Source organism: Acipenser ruthenus, chromosome 59 (assembly GCF_902713425.1).
Source record: "Acipenser ruthenus chromosome 59, fAciRut3.2 maternal haplotype, whole genome shotgun sequence".
Taxonomy (NCBI): Eukaryota; Metazoa; Chordata; class Actinopteri; order Acipenseriformes; family Acipenseridae; genus Acipenser; species Acipenser ruthenus.
Window position 1 is genome coordinate 3,280,525 of NC_081247.1, and position 18,390 is coordinate 3,298,914.

Genomic DNA, 18,390 nt, shown 5'->3' on the forward strand with positions numbered 1-18,390 from the left:
CAAAGCACTATCAATAGAGTGCACACCATGGGACTGATTCACCTGCCACAGCACTGTCAATAGAGTGCACACCAATGAACTGATTAACCTACCATAGCACTGTCAATAGAGTGCACACCATGGGACTGATTCACCTGCCACAGCACTGTCAGTAGAGTGCACACCATGGGACTGATTCACCTGCCATATCACTGTCAATAGAGTGCACACAATTGGACTGATTCACCTGCCATAGCACTGTCAATAGTGTACACCATAGGACTGATTCACCTACCATAGCACAGTCAATAGAGTACACACCATGGGACTGATTCACCTACCATAGCACTGTCAATAAACTGTACACCATGGGACTGATTCACCTGCTATAGCACTTTGAATAGAGTGCACACCATTGGACTGATTCACTTGCCACAGCACTGTCAATAGAGTGCACACCATGGGATTGATTCACCTGCTATAGCACTTTGAATAGAGTGCACACCATTGGACTGATTCACTTGCCACAGCACTGTCAATAGAGTGCACACCAGGTACTGATTCACCTGCCACAGCACTGTCAGTACAGTGCACACCATGGTACTGATTCACCTGCCACAGCACTGTCAATAGAGTGTACACCATTGGGACTGATTCACCTGCCATAGCACTGTCAATAGTGTACACCATAGGACTGATTCACCTGCAACAGTATTGTCAATAGAGTGCACACCATGGGACTGATTCACCTGCCACAGCACTGTCAGTAGAGTGCACACCATGGGACTGATTCACCTGCCATAGCACTGTCAATAGTGTACACCATAGGACTGATTCACCTGCCACAGCACTGTCAATAGAGTGCACACCATGGGACTGATTCACCTACCACAGCACTGTCAATAGTGTGCACACCATGGGAATGTTTCACCTGACACAGCACTGTCAATAGAGTGCACACCATGGGACTGATTCACCTCCCACAGCACTGTCAATAGTGTACACCATGGGACTGATTCACCTGCCATATCACTGTCAATAGAGTGCACACCATGGGACTGATTCACCTGCCATAGCACTGTCAATAGAGTGTAGACCATGGGACTGATTCACCTGCCACAGGACTGTCAATAGTGTGCACACCATGGGACTGTTTCACCTACCACAGCACTGTCAATAGAGTGCACACCATGGGACTGATTCACCTACCATAGCACTGTCAATAGTGTACACCATAGGACTGATTCACCTGCCATATCACAGTCAATAGAGTGCACACCATGGGACTGATTCACCTGCCACAGCACTGTCAATAGAGTGCACATCATGGGACTGATTCACCTGCCACAGCACTGTTAGTAGAGTGCACACCATGGGACTGATTCACCTGCCATAGTACTGTCAACAGTGTACACCATAGGACTGATTCACCTGCCATATCACTGTCAATAGAGTGCACACCATGGGACTGATTCACCTGCCATAGCACTGTCAATAGAGTGTACACCATGGGACTGATTCACCTACCATAGCCCTGTCAATAGAGTGTACACCATGGGACTGATTCACCTCCCATAGTACTGACAATAGTGTACACCATGGGACTGATTCACCTGCCATAGCACTGTCAATAGAGTGCACACAATGGGACTGATTCACCTGCCATAGCACTGTCAATAGCGTACACCATGGGACTAATTCACCTGCCACAGCACTGTCAACAGAGTGTACACCATGGGAATGATTCACCTGCCATAGTACTGTCAATAGAGTGCACACAATGGGACTGATTCACCTGCCATAGCACTGTCAATAGTGTACACCATAGGAGTGATTCACCTGCCAAAGCACTGTCAATAGAGTGCACACCATGGGACTGATTCACCTGCCACAGCACTGTCAATAGAGTGCACATCAAGGGACTGATTCACCTGCCATAGCACTGTCAATAGAGTGTAGACCATGGGACTGATTCACCTGCCACAGGACTGTCAATAGTGTGCACACCATGGGACTGTTTCACCTACCACAGCACTGTCAATAGAGTGCACACCATGGGACTGATTCAGCTGCCACAGCACTGTCAATAGAGTGTACACCATGGGACTGATTCACCTGCCATAGTACTGTCAATAGTGTACACCATGGGACTGATTCACCTGCCACAGCACTGTCAATAGTGTGCACACCATGGGACTGTTTCACCTACCACAGCACTGTCAATAGAGTGCACACCATGGGACTGATTCACCTGCCACAGCACTGTCAATAGTGTACACCATAGGACTGATTCACCTGCCATATCACAGTCAATAGAGTGCACACCATGGGACTGATTCACCTGCCACAGCACTGTCAATAGAGTGCACATCATGGGACTGATTCACCTGCCACAGCACTGTTAGTAGAGTGCACACCATGGGACTGATTCACCTGCCATAGTACTGTCAATAGTGTACACCATAGAACTGATTCACCTGCCATATCACTGTCAATAGAGTGCACACCATGGGACTGATTCACCTGCCACAGCACTGTCAATAGAGTGCACACCATGGGACTGATTCACCTGCCATAGCACTGCCAATAGAGTGTACACCATGGGACTGATTCACCTACCATAGCCCTGTCAATAGAGTGTACACCATGGGAATGATTCACCTGCCATAGTACTGTCAATAGAGTGCACACAATGGGACTGATTCACCTGCCATAGCACTGTCAATAGTGTACACCATAGGAGTGATTCACCTGCCAAAGCACTGTCAATAGAGTGCACACTATGGGACTGATTCACCTGCCAAAGCACTGTCAATAGAGTGCACACCATGGGACTGATTCACCTGCCACAGCACTGTCAATAGAGTGCTCACCATGGGACTGATTCACCTGCCATAGCACTGTCAATAGAGTGCACACCATGGGACTGATTCACCTGCCACAGCACTGTCAATAGAGTGCACACAATGTGACTGATTCACCTGCCATAGCACTGTCAATAGAGTGCACACCATGGGACTGATTCACCTGCCACAGCACTGTCAATAGAGTGCACACCATGGGACTGATTCACCTGCCTCAGCACTGTCAAAAGAGTGCACACCATGGGACTGATTCACCTGCCACAGCACTGTCAATAGTGTGCACACCATGGGACTGTTTCCCCTGCCACAGCACTGTCAATAGAGTGCACACCATGGGACTGATTCACCTACCACAGCACTTTCAATAAACTGTACACCATGGGACTGATTCACCTGCCACAGCACTGTCAATAGAGTGCACATTATTGGACTGATTCACCTACCACAGCACTGTCAGTAGAGTGCACACCATGGGACTGATTCAGCTGCCACAGCACTGTCAATAGTGTGTACACCATGGGACTGATTCACCTGCCATATCACTGTCAATAGAGTGCACACAATTGGACTGATTCACCTGCCATAGCACTGTCAATAGTGTACACCATAGGACTTATTCACCTACCATAGCACAGTCAATAGAGTACACACCATGGGACTGATTCACCTACCATAGCACTGTCAATAAACTGTACACCATGGGACTGATTCACCTGCCACAGCACTGTCAATAGAGTGCACACCGTGGGACTGATTCACCTGCGACACCACTGTCATAGAGTGCCCACCATGGGACTGATTCACCTGCCACAGCACTATCAATAGAGTGCACACCATGGGATTGATTCACCTGCTATAGCACTTTGAATAGAGTGCACACCATTGGACTGATTCACTTGCCATAGTACTGTCAATAGAGTGCACACCATGGGACTGATTAACCTACCATAGCACTGTTAATAAACTGTACTCCATGGGACTGATTCACCTGCCACAGCACTGTCAATAGAGTGCACACCATGGGACTGATTCACCTGCCACAGCACTGTCAGTAGAGTGCACACCATGGTACTGATTCACCTGCCACAGCACTGTCAATAGAGTGTACACCATTGGGACTGATTCACCTGCCATAGCACTGTCAATAGTGTACACCATAGGACTGATTCACCTGCCACAGTATTGTCAATAGAGTGCACACCATGGGACTGATTCACCTGCCACAGCACTGTTAATAGAGTGTACACCATGGGACTGATTCACCTGCCATAGCACTGTTAATAGTGTACACCATAGGAGTGATTCACCTGCCATAGCACTGTCAATAGAGTGTACACCATGGGACTGATTCACCTGCCATAGCACTGTCAATAGAGTGCACACAATGGGACTGATTCACCTGCCATAGCACTGTCAATAGAGTGTACACCATGGGACTGACTCACCTGCCACAACACTGTCAATAGAGTGTACACCATTGGGACTGATTCACCTGCCATAGCACTGTCAATAGTGTACACCATAGGACTGATTCACCTGCCACAGTATTGTCAATAGAGTGCACACCATGGGACTGATTCACCTGCCACAGCACTGTTAATAGAGTGTACACCATGGGACTGATTCACCTGCCATAGCACTGTTAATAGTGTACACCATAGGAGTGATTCACCTGCCATAGCACTGTCAATAGAGTACACCATTGGGACTGATTCACCTGCCATAGCACTGTCAATAGAGTGCACACAATGGGACTGATTCACCTGCCACAGCACTGTCAATAGTGTGCACACCATGGGACTGTTTCACCTGCCATACCACTGTCAATAAACTGTACACCATTGGACTGATTCACCTGCCACAGCATTGTCAATAGGGTGCACACACTGGGACTGATTCACCTGCCATAGCACTGTCAATAGAGTGCACACCATGGGCCTGATTCACCTGCCATAGCACTGTCAATTGAGTGCACACAAAGGGACTGATTCACCTGCCATAGTACTGTTAATAGAGTGTACACCATGGGACTGATTCACCTGCCATAGCACTGTCAATAGAGTGTACACTATGGGAATGTTTCACCTGCCACAGTACTCTCAATAGAGTGCACACCATGGGACTGATTCACCTGCCACAGTATTGTCAATAGAGTGCACACCATGGGACTGATTCACCTGCCATAGCACTATCAATAGAGTGCACACCATGGGACTGATTCACCTGCCATAGTACTGTCAATAGTGTACACCATGGGTCTGATTCACCTGCCACAGAACTGTCAATAGAGTGCACACCATGGGACTGATTCACCTGCCATAGCACTGTCAATAGAGTGTAGACCATGGGACTGATTCACCTGCCACAGCACTGTCAATAGAGTGCACACCATGGGACTGATTCACCTGCCACAGCACTGTCAATTGAGTGCACACCATGGGACTGATTCACCTGCCACAGCACTGTCAATAGTGTGCACACCATGGGACTGTTTCACCTTCCACAGCACTGTCAATAGAGTGCAAACCATGGGACTGATTCACCTACCATAGCACTGTCAATAGTGTACACCATAGGACTGATTCACCTGCCATATCACAGTCAATAGAGTGTACACCATAGGAGTGATTCACCTGCCAAAGCACTGTCAATAGAGTGCACACCATGGGAATGTTTCACCTACCACAGCACTCTCAATAGAGTGCACACCATGGGACTGATTCACCTACCATACCACTGTCAATAAACTGTACACCATTGGACTGATTCACCTGCCACAGCATTGTCAATAGGGTGCACACACTGGGACTGATTCACCTGCCACAGCACTGTCAATAGAGTGCACACCATGGGACTGATTCACCTGCCACAGCACTGTCAATTGAGTGCACACCATGGGACTGATTCACCTGCCACAGCACTGTCAATAGTGTGCACACCATGGGACTGTTTCACCTGCCAGCACTGTCAATAGAGTGCACACCATGGGACTGATTCACCTACCATAGCACTGTCAATAGTGTACACCATAGGACTGTTTCACCTGCCATATCACAGTCAATAGAGTGTACACCATAGGAGTGATTCACCTGCCAAAGCACTGTCAATAGAGTGCACACTATGGGACTGATTCACCTGCCAAAGCACTGTCAATAGAGTGCACACCATGGGACTGATTCACCTGCCACAGCACTGTCAATAGAGTGCTCACCATGGGACTGATTAACCTACCATAGCACTGTTAATAAACTGTACTCCATGGGACTGATTCACCTGCCATAGCACTGTCAATAGAGTGTACACCATGGGAATGTTTCACCTGCCACAGTACTCTCAATAGAGTGCACACCATGGGACTGATTCACCTGCCACAGTATTGTCAATAGAGTGCACACCATGGGACTGATTCACCTGCCATAGCACTATCAATAGAGTGCACACCATGGGACTGATTCACCTGCCATAGTATTGTCAATAGTGTACACCATGGGTCTGATTCACCTGCCACAGAACTGTCAATAGAGTGCACACCATGGGACTGATTCACCTGCCATAGCACTGTCAATAGAGTGTAGACCATGGGACTGATTCACCTGCCACAGCACTGTCAATAGAGTGCACACCATGGGACTGATTCACCTGCCACAGCACTGTCAATTGAGTGCACACCATGGGACTGATTCACCTGCCACAGCACTGTCAATAGTGTGCACACCATGGGACTGTTTCACCTGCTACAACACTGTCAATAGAGTGCACACCATGGGACTGATTCACCTACCATAGCACTGTCATTAGTGTACACCATAGGACTGATTCACCTGCCATATCACAGTCAATAGAGTGTACACCATAGAAGTGATTCACCTGCCAAAGCACTGTCAATAGAGTGCACACCATGGGACTGATTCACCTGCCACAGCACTGTCAATAGAGTACTCACCATGGGACTGATTAACCTACCATAGCACTGTTAATAAACTGTACTCCATGGGACTGATTCACCTGCCCAGCACTGTCAATAGAGTGCACACAATGGGACTGATTCACCTGCCACAGTGTTGTCAATAGAGTGCACACCATGGGACTGATTCACCTGCCATAGCACTATCAATAGAGTGCACACCATGGGACTGATTCACCTGCCATAGTACTTTCAATAGTGTACACCATGGGTCTGATTCACCTGCCACAGAACTGTCAATAGAGTGCACACCATGGGACTGATTCACCTGCCATAGCACTGTCAATAGAGTGTAGACCATGGGACTGATTCACCTGCCACAGCACTGTCAATAGAGTGCACACCATGGGACTGATTCACCTGCCACAGCACTGTCAATTGAGTGCACACCATGGGACTGATTCACCTGCCACAGCACTGTCAATAGAGAATACACCATGGGACTGATTCACCTGCCATAGCACTGTCAATAGAGTGCACACCATGGGACTGATTCACCTACCATACCACTGTCAATAAACTGTACACCATGGGACTGATTCACCTGCAACAGCATTGTCAATAGAGTGCACACCATGGGACTGATTCACCTGCCACAGCACTGTCAATAGAGTGCACACCATGGGACTTATTCACCTGCCACAGCGCTGTCAATACAGTGTATACCATGGGACTGATTCACCTGCCATAGCACTGTCAATTGAGTGCACACAATGGGACTGATTCACCTGCCACAGCACTGTCAATAGAGTGCACACCATGGGACTGACTCACCTGCCATAGCACTGTCAATAGAGTGCACACCATGGGACTGATTCACCTGCCACAGCACTGTCAATAGAGTGCACACCATGGGACTGATTCACCTGCCATAGTACTGTCAATAGTGTACACCATGGGTCTGATTCACCTGCCACAGCACTGTCAATAGAGTGCACACCATGGGACTGACTCACCTGCCATAGCACTGTCAATAGAGTGTAGACCATGGGACTGATTCACCTGCCACAGCACTGTCAATAGAGTGCACACCATGGGACTGATTCACCTGCCATAGCACTGTCAATAGAGTGCACACCGTGGGACTGATTCACCTGCCACACCACTGTCATAGAGTGCCCACCATGGGACTGATTCACCTGCCACAGCACTGTCAATAGAGTGCACACCATGGGATTGATTCACCTGCTATAGCACTTTGAATAGAGTGCACACCATTGGACTGATTCACTTGCCATAGTACTGTCAATAGAGTGCACACCATGGGACTGATTAACCTACCATAGCACTATCAATAGAGTGCACACCATGGGACTGATTCACCTGCCACAGCACTGTCAGTAGAGTGCACACCATGGTACCGATTCACCTGCCACAGCACTGTCAGTAGAGTGCACACCATGGTACTGATTCACCTGCCACAGCACTGTCAATAGAGTGTACACCATTGGGACTGATTCACCTGCCATAGCACTGTCAATAGTGTACACCATAGGACTGATTCACCTGCCACAGTATTGTCAATAGAGTGCACACCATGGGACTGATTCACCTGCCACAGCACTGTTAATAGAGTGTACACCATGGGACTGATTCACCTGCCATAGCACTGTTAATAGTGTACACCATAGGAGTGATTCACCTGCCATAGCACTGTCAATAGAGTGTACACCATGGGACTGATTCACCTGCCATAGCACTGTCAATAGAGTGCACACAATGGGACTGATTCACCTGCCATAGCACTGTCAATAGAGTGTACACCATGGGACTGACTCACCTGCCACAACACTGTCAATAGAGTGTACACCATGGGACTGATTCACCTGCCATAGCACTGTCAATAGAGTGTACACCATGGGACTGATTCACCTGCCATAGCACTGTCAATAGAGTGTACACCATGGGACTGAGTCACCTGCCACAGCACTGTCAATAGAGAATACACCATGGGACTGATTCACCTGCCACTGCACTGTCAATAGTGTACACCATAGGACTGATTCACCTGCCACAGTATTGTCAATAGAGTGCACACCATGGGACTGATTCACCTGCCACAGCACTGTTAATAGAGTGCACACCATGGGACTGATTCACCTGCCATAGCACTGTTAATAGTGTACACCATAGGAGTGATTCACCTGCCATAGCACTGTCAATAGAGTGCACACAATGGGACTGATTCACCTGCCACAGCACTGTCAATAGTGTGCACACCATGGGACTATTTCACCTGCCATACCACTGTCAATAAACTGTACACCATTGGACTGATTCACCTGCCATAGCACTGTCAATAGAGTGTACACCATTGGGACTGATTCACCTGCCATAGCACTGTCAATAGTGTACACCATAGGACTGATTCACCTGCCATATCACAGTCAATAGAGTGTACACCATAGGAGTGATTCACCTGCCAAAGCACTGTCAATAGAGTGCACACTATAGGACTGATTCACCTGCCAAAGCACTGTCAATAGAGTGCACACCATGGGACTGATTCACCTGCCACAGCACTGTCAATAGAGTGCTCACCATGGGACTGATTAACCTACCATAGCACTGTTAATAAACTGTACTCCATGGGACTGATTCACCTGCCACAGCACTGTCAATAGAGTGCACACCATGGGACTGATTCACCTGCCATAGCACTGTCAATAGAGTGTACACCATGGGAATGTTTCACTTGCCACAGCACTCTCAATAGAGTGCACACCATGGGACTGATTCACCTGCCACAGTATTGTCAATAGAGTGCACACCATGGGACTGATTCACCTGCCATAGCACTATCAATAGAGTGCACACCATGGGACTGATTCACCTGCCATAGTACTGTCAATAGTGTACACCATGGTTCTGATTCACCTGCCACAGAACTGTCAATAGAGTGCACACCATGGGACTGATTCACCTGCCATAGCACTGTCAATAGAGTGTAGACCATGGGACTGATTCACCTGCCACAGCACTGTCAATAGAGTGCACACCATGGGACTGATTCACCTGCCACAGCACTGTCAATAGTGTGCACACCATGGGACTGTTTCACCTGCCACAACACTGTCAATAGAGTGCACACCATGGGACTGATTCACCTACCATAGCACTGTCATTAGTGTACACCATAGGACTGATTCACCTGCCATATCACAGTCAATAGAGTGTACACCATAGAAGTGATTCACCTGCCAAAGCACTGTCAATAGAGTGCACACCATGGGACTGATTCACCTGCCACAGCACTGTCAATAGAGTGCTCACCATGGGACTGATTAACCTACCATAGCACTGTTAATAGGGTGTACACCATGGGACTGATTCACCTGCCACAGCACTGTCAATAGAGTGCACACAATGGGACTGATTCACCTGCCACAGTGTTGTCAATAGAGTGCACACCATGGGACTGATTCACCTGCCATAGCACTATCAATAGAGTGCACACCATGGGACTGATTCACCTGCCATAGTACTGTCAATAGTGTACACCATGGGTCTGATTCACCTGCCACAGAACTGTCAATAGAGTGCACACCATGGGACTGATTCACCTGCCATAGTACTGTCAATAGAGTGCACACCATGGAACTGATTCACCTGCCATAGTACTGTCAATAGTGTACACCATGGGTCTGATTCACCTGCCACAGCACTGTCAATAGAGTGAACACCATGGGACTGATTCACCTGCCACAGCACTGTCAATTGAGTGCACACCATGGGACTGATTCACCTGCCACAGCACTGTCAATAGAGAATACACCATGGGACTGATTCACCTGCCATAGCACTGTCAATAGAGTGCACACCATGGGACTGATTCACCTACCATACCACTGTCAATAAACTGTACACCATGGGACTGATTCACCTGCAACAGCATTGTCAATAGAGTGCACACCATGGGACTGATTCACCTGCCATAGCACTATCAATAGAGTGCACACCATGGGACTGATTCACCTGCCATAGTACTGTCAATAGTGTACACCATGGGTCTGATTCACCTGCCACAGAACTGTCAATAGAGTGCACACCATGGGACTGATTCACCTGCCATAGCACTGTCAATAGAGTGTAGACCATGGGACTGATTCACCTGCCACAGCACTGTCAATAGAGTGAACACCATGGGACTGATTCACCTGCCACAGCACTGTCAATTGAGTGCACACCATGGGACTGATTCACCTGCCACAGCACTGTCAATAGAGAATACACCATGGGACTGATTCACCTGCCATAGCACTGTCAATAGAGTGCACACCATGGGACTGATTCACCTACCATACCACTGTCAATAAACTGTACACCATGGGACTGATTCACCTGCAACAGCATTGTCAATAGAGTGCACACCATGGGACTGATTCACCTGCCACAGCACTGTCAATAGAGTGCACACCATGGGACTGATTCACCTGCCACAGTGTTGTCAATAGAGTGCACACCATGGGACTGATTCACCTGCCATAGCACTATCAATAGAGTGCACACCATGGGACTGATTCACCTGCTATAGTACTGTCAATAGTGTACACCATGGGTCTGATTCACCTGCCACAGAACTGTCAATAGAGTGCACACCATGGGACTGATTCACCTGCGATAGCACTGTCAATAGAGTGTAGACCATGGGACTGATTCACCTGCCACAGCACTGTCAATAGAGTGCACACCATGGGACTGATTCACCTGCCACAGAACTGTCAATAGAGTGCACACCATGGGACTGATTCACCTGCCATAGCACTGTCAATAGAGTGTAGACCATGGGACTGATTCACCTGCCACAGCACTGTCAATAGAGTGCACACCATGGGACTGATTCACCTTCCATAGTACTGTCAATAGTGTACACCATGGGTCTGATTCACCTGCCACAGAACTGTCAATAGAGTGCACACCATGGGACTGACTCACCTGCCATAGCACTGTCAATAGTGTACACCATAGGATTGATTCACCTGCCATATCACAGTCAATAGAGTGCACACCATGGGACTGATTCACCTGCCACAGCACTGTCAATAGAGTGCACATCATGGGACTGATTCACCTGCCATAGTACTGTCAATAGTGTACACCATGGGTCTGATTCACCTGCCACAGAACTGTCAATAGAGTGCACACCATAGGACTGTTTCACCTGCCACAGCACTGTCAATAGTGTGCACACCATGGGACTGTTTCACCTACCACAGCACTGTCAATAGAGTGCACACCATGGGACTGATTCACCTACCATAGCACTGTCAATAGTGTACACCATAGGATTGATTCACCTGCCATATCACAGTCAATAGAGTGCACACCATTGGACTGATTCACCTGCCACAGCACTGTCAATAGAGTGCACATCATGGGACTGATTCACCTGCCACAGCACTGTTAGTAGAGTGCACACCATGGGACTGATTCACCTGCCATAGTACTGTCAACAGTGTACACCATAGGACTGATTCACCTGCCATATCACTGTCAATAGAGTGCACACCATGGGACTGATTCACCTGCCATAGCACTGTCAATAGAGTGTACACCATGGGACTGATTCACCTACCATAGCCCTGTCAATAGAGTGTACACCATGGGACTGATTCACCTCCCATAGTACTGACAATAGTGTACACCATGGGACTGATTCACCTGCCATAGCACTGTCAATAGAGTGCACACAATGGGACTGATTCACCTGCCATAGCACTGTCAATAGTGTACACCATGGGACTAATTCACCTGCCACAGCACTGTCAACAGAGTGTACACCATGGGAATGATTCACCTGCCATAGTACTGTCAATAGAGTGAACACAGTGGGACTGATTCACCTGCCATAGCACTGTCAATAGTGTACACCATAGGAGTGATTCACCTGCCAAAGCACTGTCAATAGAGTGCACACTATGGGACTGATTCACCTGCCAAAGCACTGTCAATAGAGTGCACACCATGGGACAGATTCACCTGCCACAACACTGTCAATAGAGTGCTCACCATGGGACTGATTAACCTACCATAGCACTGTTAATAAACTGTACTCCATGGGACTGATTCACCTGCCACAGCACTGTCAATAGACTGCACACAATGGGACTGATTCACCTGCCATAGCACTGTCAATAGAGTGCACACCATGGGACTGATTCACCTGCCACAGCACTGTCAATAGAGTGCACACCATGGTACTGATTCACCTGCCATAGTACTGTCAATAGTGTACACCATGGGACTGATTCACCTGCCACAGCACTGTCAATAGAGTGCACACCATGGGACTGATTCACCTGCCTCAGCACTGTCAAAAGAGTGCACACCATGGGACTGATTCACCTGCCACAGCACTGTCAATAGTGTGCACACCATGGGACTGTTTCCCCTGCCACAGCACTGTCAATAGAGTGCACACCATGGGACTGATTCACCTACCACAGCACTGTCAATAAACTGTACACCATGGGACTGATTCACCTGCCACAGCACTGTCAATAGAGTGCACATCATGGGACTGATTCACCTGCCACAGCACTGTCAGTAGAGTGCACACCATGGGACTGATTCAGCTGCCACAGCACTGTCAAAAGAGTATACACCATGGGACTGATTCACCTCCCATAGTACTGTCAATAGTGTACACCATGGGACTGATTCACCTGCCATATCACTGTCAATAGAGTGCATACAATTGGACTGATTCACCTGCCATAGCACTGTCAATAGTGTACACCATAGAAGTGATTCACCTACCATAGCACAGTCAATAGAGTACACACCATGGGACTGATTCACCTACCATAGCACTGTCAATAAACTGTACACCATGGGACTGATTCACCTACCATAGCACTGTCAATAGAGTGCACACCATGGGACTGATTCACCTGCCACAGCACTGTCAATAGAGTGCACACCATGGGACTGATTCACCTGCCACAGCACTGTCAATAGAGTGCACACCATGGTACTGATTCACCTGCCATAGTACTGTCAATAGTGTACACCATGGGACTGATTCACCTGCCACAGCACTGTCAATAGAGTGCACACCATGGGACTGATTCACCTGCCTCAGCACTGTCAAAAGAGTGCACACCATGGGACTGATTCACCTGCCACAGCACTGTCAATAGTGTGCACACCATGGGACTGTTTCCCCTGCCACAGCACTGTCAATAGAGTGCACACCATGGGACTGATTCACCTACCACAGCACTGTCAATAAACTGTACACCATGGGACTGATTCACCTGCCACAGCACTGTCAATAGAGTGCACATCATGGGACTGATTCACCTGCCACAGCACTGTCAGTAGAGTGCACACCATGGGACTGATTCAGCTGCCACAGCACTGTCAATAGAGTGTACACCATGGGACTGATTCACCTGCCATAGTACTGTCAATAGTGTACACCATGGGACTGATTCACCTGCCATATCACTGTCAATAGAGTGCATACAATTGGACTGATTCACCTGCCATAGCACTGTCAATAGTGTACACCATAGAACTGATTCACCTACCATAGCACAGTCAATAGAGTACACACCATGGGACTGATTCACCTACCATAGCACTGTCAATAAACTGTACACCATGGGACTGATTCACCTACCATAGCACTGTCAATAGAGTGCACGCCATGGGATTGATTCACCTGCTATAGCACTTTGAATAGAGTGCACACCATTGGACTGATTCACTTGCCATAGTACTGTCAATAGAGTGCACACCATGGGACTGATTCACCTGCCACAGCACTGTCAATAGAGTGCACACCATGGGACTGATTCACCTGCCAAAGCACTGTCAATAGAGTGCACACCATGGGACTGATTCACCTGCCACAGCACTGTCAGTAGAGTGCACACCATGGGACTGATTCACCTGCCATAGCACTGTTAATAGTGTACACCATAGGACTGATTCACCTGCCACAGCACTGTTAATAGAGTGTACACCATGGGACTGATTCTCCTGCCATAGCACTATCAATAGAGTGCACACCATGGGACTGATTCACCTGCCAAAGCACTGTCAATAGAGTGCACACCATGGGACTGATTCACCTGCCACAGCACTGTCAGTAGAGTACACACCATGGGACTGATTCACCTGCCATAGCACTGTCAATAGTGTACACCATAGGACTGATTCACCTGCCACAGCACTGTCAATAGAGTGCACACCATGGGACTGATTCACCTACCACAGCACTGTCAATAGTGTGCACACCATGGGAATGTTTCACCTGACACAGCACTGTCAATAGAGTGCACACCATGGGACTGATTCACCTCCCACAGCACTGCCAATAGTGTACACCATGGGACTGATTCACCTGCCATATCACTGTCAATAGAGTGCACACAATTGGACTGATTCACCTGCCATAGCACTGTCAATAGTGTACACCATAGGACTGATTCACCTACCATAGCACAGTCAATAGAGTACACACCATGGGACTGATTCACCTACCATAGCACTGTCAATAAACTGTACACCATGGGACTAATTCACCTGCTATAGCACTTTGAATAGAGTGCACACCATTGGACTGATTCACTTGCCACAGCACTGTCAATAGAGTGCACACCATGGGATTGATTCACCTGCTATAGCACTTTGAATAGAGTGCACACCATTGGACTGATTCACTTGCCACAGCACTGTCAATAGAGTGCACACCAGGTACTGATTCACCTGCCACAGCACTGTCAGTACAGTGCACATCATGGTACTGATTCACCTGCCACAGCACTGTCAATAGAGTGTACACCATTGGGACTGATTCACCTGCCATAGCACTGTCAATAGTGTACACCATAGGACTGATTCACCTGCAACAGTATTGTCAATAGAGTGCACACCATGGGACTGATTCACCTGCCACATCACTGTTAATAGAGTGTATACCATGGGACTGATTCACCTGCCATAGCACTGTTAATAGTGTACACCATAGGAGTGATTCACCTGCCATAGCACTGTCAATAGAGTGTACACCATGGGACTGATTCACCTGCCATAGCACTGTCAATAGATTGCACACAATGGGACTGATTAACCTACCATAGCACTGTTAATAAACTGTACTCTATGGGACTGATTCACCTGCCACAGCACTGTGAATAGAGTGTACACCATGGGACTGATTCACCTGCCATAGCACTGTCAATAGAGTTTACACCATGGGACTGACTCACCTGCCACAGCACTGTCAATAGAGAATACACCATGGGACTGATTCACCTGCCATAGCACTGTCAATAGAGTGCACACCATGGGACTGATTCACCTACCATACCACTGTCAATAAACTGTACACCATGGGACTGATTCACCTCCCATAGTACTGACAATAGTGTACACCATGGGACTGATTCACCTGCCACAGCACTGTCAATAGTGTGCACACCATGGGACTGTTTCACCTACCACAGCACTGTCAATAGAGTGCACACCATGGGACTGATTCACCTACCATAGCACTGTCAATAGTGTACACCATAGGACTGATTCACCTGCCATATCACAGTCAATAGAGTGCACACCATGGGACTGATTCACCTGCCACAGCACTGTCAATAGAGTGCACATCATGGGACTGATTCACCTGCCACAGCACTGTTAGTAGAGTGCACACCATGGGACTGATTCACCTGCCATAGTACTGTCAATAGTGTACACCATAGAACTGATTCACCTGTCATATCACTGTCAATAGAGTGCTCACCATGGGACTGATTCACCTGCCATAGCACTGTCAATAGAGTGCACACCATGGGACTGATTCACCTGCCACAGCACTGTCAATAGAGTGCACACAATGGGACTGATTCACCTGCCATAGCACTGTCAAAAGAGTGCACACCATGGGACTGATTCACCTGCCACAGCACTGTCAATAGTGTGCACACCATGGGACTGTTTCCCCTGCCACAGCACTGTCAATAGAGTGAACACCATGGGACTGATTCACCTACCACAGCACTTTCAATAAACTGTACACCATGGGACTGATTCACCTGCCACAGCACTGTCAATAGAGTGCACATCATGGGACTGATTCACCTGCCACAGCACTGTCAGTAGAGTGCACACCATGGGACTGATTCAGCTGCCACAGCACTGTCAATAGAGTGTACACCATGGGACTGATTCACCTGCCATAGTACTGTCAATAGAGTGCACACAATTGGACTGATTCACCTGCCATAGCACTGTCAATAGTGTACACCATAGGACTTATTCACCTACCATAGCACAGTCAATAGAGTACACACCATGGGACTGATTCACCTACCATAGCACTGTCAATAAACTGTACACCATGGGACTGATTCACCTGCCACAGCACTGTCAATAGAGTGCACACCGTGGGACTGATTCACCTGCCACACCACTGTCATAGAGTGCCCACCATGGGACTGATTCACCTGCCACAGCACTGTCAATAGAGTGCACACCATGGGATTGATTCACCTGCTATAGCACTTTGAATAGAGTGCACACCATTGGACTGATTCACTTGCCATAGTACTGTCAATAGAGAGCACACCATGGGACTGATTAACCTACCATAGCACTGTTAATAAACTGTACTCCATGGGACTGATTCACCTGCCACAGCACTGTCAATAGAGTGCACACCATGGGACTGATTCACCTGCCACAGCACTGTCAGTAGAGTGCACACCATGGTACTGATTCACCTGCCACAGCACTGTCAATAGAGTGTACACCATTGGGACTGATTCACCTGCCACAGTATTGTCAATTGAGTGCACACCATGGGACTGATTCACCTGCCACAGCACTGTCAATAGAGTGTACACCATTGGGACTGATTCACCTGCCAAAGCACTGTCAATAGTGTACACCATAGGACTGATTCACCTGCCACAGCACTGTTAATAGAGTGTACACCATGGGACTGATTCACCTGCCACAGCACTGTCAATAGAGTGCACACCATGGGACTGATTCACCTGCCACAGCACTGTCAATAGAGTGCACACCAATGGACTGATTAACCTACCACAGCACTGTCAATAGAGTGTACACCATTGGGACTGATTCACCTGCCATAGCACTGTCAATAGTGTACACCATGGGACTGATTCACCTACCACAGCACTGTCAATAGTGTGCACACCATGGGAATGTTTCACCTGACACAGCACTGTCAATAGAATGCACACCATGGGACTGATTCACCTGCCACAGCACTGTCAATAGTGTACACCATGGGACTGATTCACCTGCCATATCACTGTCAATAGAGTGCACACAATTGGACTGATTCACCTGCCACAGCACTGTCAATAGAGTGCACACCGTGGGACTGATTCACCTGCCACACCACTGTCATAGAGTGCCCACCATGGGACTGATTCACCTGCCACAGCACTGTCAATAGAGTGCACACCATGGGATTGATTCACCTGCTATAGCACTTTGAATAGAGCACACCATTGGACTGATTCACTTGCCATAGTACTGTCAATAGAGTGCACACCATGGGACTGATTAACCTACCATAGCACTGTTAATAAACTGTACTCC